The following is a 4,253-nucleotide window of genomic DNA, read 5'->3' as shown; positions in this document are numbered from 1 at the left end:
TATGGTCACTACCTCTTCCAAACTCGACATTCTACTTTGAGTGCTCATCCCCAATGGTGAACCCATAATTCACCTTAGGATTAAGACACTAAGACCTTCATCTTACTCTTACTATTAACCACATTCCGATGCATGACTCTGATCGACAGAGTCAAGCATCCCAATCCTAGACAATACACCCATCACTACCTCCATGCATCTTAGCTACACTAAATCCTTATTCCCATCCATGCACGACACACGGTGATAAGCCGACTTTGAGGCTTAAGCACTGTGTAACCATGCTTAGGACAGATTACCCATTACATACGGTGAATCCGCCTGGCACATGTATCTCACCAGATTACACATGTACCTTACCCCTTTATCACCTAAGACCAACATATAACACGTTGATCACATGCTTGTAGGGACAAGCGCCATACTCCAATACCAACATTCTCTTAACCTGGCTAGCACGACTCTTCATGCTACCCGTCCCTTTTGACAGTTAACACGACTCTTCATGCTCATCCCAACACTTAACACGACAAGACTCTGTTCACAACTACACCTTATGTCATGTCACCTCACATTCCTCTACATCATTTATGCGCCAACTCCTAACTCATCATGAGTACGGTATCTCACATACTCCTGACACATCGTGACATCTCGTCACATGCTTGCTACACCATTCCTACACTAACTCCTCACCCATCACAAGCACGACTGCCAGTAACCATGTAACTTAGTGACATTCCCCAGTCATACTTCCACTGCGCACTCTTACACTTGTTCTGTCACTTCACACATACGCCCTTAGCCATAAGTCAATCACGGTGACACTTGTCACCTCAGACTACAGGACAGATCACAGCTACTTCAGGACATTGTTCCACAGTTCCTGACACTACTCACCGCGCTATATGCCCAACAACCACACAACTATCCTTATCTTTGCGACACGCCACACAATGTATCGCTGCGCCTTATGGTGTACACTTCACGTGTACTCCCTCCATACACACTACAACCCATCACCACAATGGCATACCTGCCATATAGTGCATCACTCCACCACATGGAGTGTACTCTATGTGTACTCCCTTCACACAAGTTGTGCCTCACAGAGTACACTCCACATCTACTCTTCCCATTCCACCTTATGCCATGAGGGTATATTTTACATATACTCTCATTATCCCACACTACGCCACAAGAGTACACTTTACGTGTACTCTCTTCCCAATCCACACGACGCCAGATCATCACTACAACACATACTTCACAACCACACTTCACAGCACAGTCTACAACACTACACATCATACAACACATACGCCCAACACTTCACTACACAGCACATCACAATACAACGAACTCCACAATACTAACAGCACAGTCCACAACCTAACCAATCAACTAATAATATAAATAACGATGGATAGAGGGTTATACCATCGACAGGATAACCCATGCATTGCTCGTTGATGTCACAGTTGATGACGTCGCAAGGGTCGTACATGGCGGCTAACCCACGTACAGTGGCTGTTTGGACGTTCGGATAGCTAAGTGTGGTCTTGGAAGGGCTCATGGTGGCCTCGTGGTGGCGGTGAGGGGCAGAACACTGCATAAAGTGGTCGTTCTGGAAGGGGCTGAGTATGGAGGGGCTTGGAAGGACCTCGACGAGGTGATGGGGGCATTGGGGTGGTGCCACGGTGGCTGTAGGCGGCGGATCTAAGCCGCGTGTGAGGGAAAGCCCATGAGAGAGTGAGAGAGAGGGTGGGCATGCGTGAGGGGTAGATTAGGGCTATGGGTGGTTGGGGTAGGTCGATGGTGGCTAGAGGATGCTCTAGACGGTGGCTGGCCGTCGTGGGTGGCGACGTACAGCGGTGGAAAAGGAAGAACCCGTAGGTGAGGGAGGAGAAACGCTCGTGCGTGTTAGGGAGAGCTATGGGCTTTGGGTCAAGTGGAGGAGGAAGGGGGGAAGGGGAAGCTCATGGTGGTGCTCGGTGGCCGTGGGTGGCCGCGTATGGCTGTGGATGGGGAGAGAAATGGGTTTCACCCATTTCGGTTAGCTTACCGTGAGGAGAGAGAGGGAGCTACGTGGTGTTCACCAGTGGAAGGGAGGGGCTCATTGGCAGGAGAGGACGCCGGTGGTGGTGGCGGTGCGGCCAGGCGGCGCACTGTGGCTTAGGGCTGGGCAGAGGAAGAATCTGCTAGGGAAAGGGGGCTTGCAGCGCATGACGTAAGGGAGAGGCAGGAGAGAGAGAGGGGAGGGAAAAGTGAGGAAGAAAGAGAGAGGGTCTGGGTTTTAATCCTGATCCCTTTATCACGGGATCTTCAAAACGATCTAACGGTGGAGGATTAAAACGCTGATTTGAAAATGCGTACACATTAAATTAATTATAAGCACTGAGAGGAATTAAGGTAGAATATTATTTAAACTACACTTTAGTTTATAAAATAATATTCCTTCATCATTAATGAAATGACGAAGTCTTATTTATTATCTTTACAAGAATAAAACCATTTAAATAAATTAGAGTTTTCAACATAATTCAAATCTCATAATATTTAAATAACTGAAATCATTTTTATAATTGTATTAAAATGATTTCTGACAATTATAATATTTTTGGAGCTCTTAAAAAATATTATAGTTGTCTTATTTAATATCAAGTTTTGTTCAATAACATTGGAAATACCTCATATAAATATTTCCAGTGCATTTAAAACACTGGGCGTAGTTTGGAATTCACATAATATATTTAGAAACACGCCATCGAGATTTGGCACGCATAACGAGACTCACAATCGCTGGAGAGAAAGGCAGACTGTTTCATAATTTCCATCATCGAAACTTGCTTACGTCAGAAGGAAGGAGCAGGGTGTTACATTCTCCCCACCTTAAATAAATTCCGTCCTTGGAATTTGCGTAGTGTTCTAAGAATTTTCTTACCCTTACCATGGGCCCGTTCATACTAGTCCTCAAGTTGTCTTCACGCGTCTTCGCGCACGTTCAACATCTTAGTCACGTCTTGTCACTCCTCCGTCGACATGCTTAAAATTTGTCCAAAGTACTTGAGCCCATCCATCACGTAGTGCTCGTACCTTCCACTCTAAGATTTTTGCCAGCAAGGCTTGAAGTTGCCATCTCGTTTTTTATTTCAGTCCTAGCTTAACTCGTAGTCGTTCATACGTTTCTTAACTATTGCAGTCTTTCTAACGTTTCTAATGTATTCCTCAATTTGCGAGCAACTATTGCTACATGTCTTAACGTTCCATCATCCATTCCTTATCCTCTAACTATGTTTAGTCATTGATACCTCTTACATTCTATGCACTTAGTATTACTACCTCTTTCTAGTTGCCAGTCTGACATGCATGCATTAATTAGGTCATACTTTGAAAATATCATAGCATTAGAATAAAAATACTTTCTTGTACTTACTGCAGGACGAGACATGCCTTGGGAAGACGTCAGTCTAGGTTTTTCCTTCACTTGCAGTTCTCTTGTCCAAAGTGTTCTTTCTTTGAAAAAGTTTTCTCTCTTTTATTTTGAAAAGAATGCTATAGAGTCTAGCATAACTTGGGCTTTGCTCTGATACCACAATGTAACGCCCGTCCTTGTGGTGGGACTTCTTATAAAATGATTTTAGAAAAGGACGACTGAAATTACCGTTCGATTTAAAACTTTTTACTTCCATACTCAGGGTGCAAGACTCTACGTTATAAAATAAAATGTGTTTTGAGAATAAAAGAGGTTTATAGCGGAAATATCAATCTTAAGATAGAAAAGGCCTCCCATACATTTAAACATTCATGCCTAGACTTCCGTGCTCTTCCCCATGGGCCGTGTCCATTCTGACGTGTGCTACTCATTCGGTTCCTGTGGGGGGAGGGGCATGCATAAAAACTAAAATGAGTCGATGACTCATAAACATTACTTCATACAGTTAAAATATAGTAACATAGGTTTTCATTCATCATTCCAAACATACTATATGTATATGCATACGTGCGTTCGTTTGAAAACATCACTGGACAAGATTTTTCTTTAAAAAGGGGCTTTCTCTTCGTGAAACGTGTCTCTCGTCAATGCCTTCATTTCTTCAAGACTTCGATGCATTCATGCATTCATACATTTTTTCTTATCACTTTCATTGGTCGGTACACACTATTACCCTCGTGTGTTGGGGTTAGCGTCTTCCTTTGGACCCAGACATCGCCCTTGGCCATAGGTTGGGAATCCCTTTTCAGTCAGGGGG

The sequence above is a fragment of the Juglans microcarpa x Juglans regia genome, chromosome 6S (assembly GCF_004785595.1).
Source record: "Juglans microcarpa x Juglans regia isolate MS1-56 chromosome 6S, Jm3101_v1.0, whole genome shotgun sequence".
In the NCBI taxonomy this organism is placed as follows: domain Eukaryota; kingdom Viridiplantae; phylum Streptophyta; class Magnoliopsida; order Fagales; family Juglandaceae; genus Juglans; species Juglans microcarpa x Juglans regia.
Note: the sequence above shows the minus strand (reverse complement) of the source record.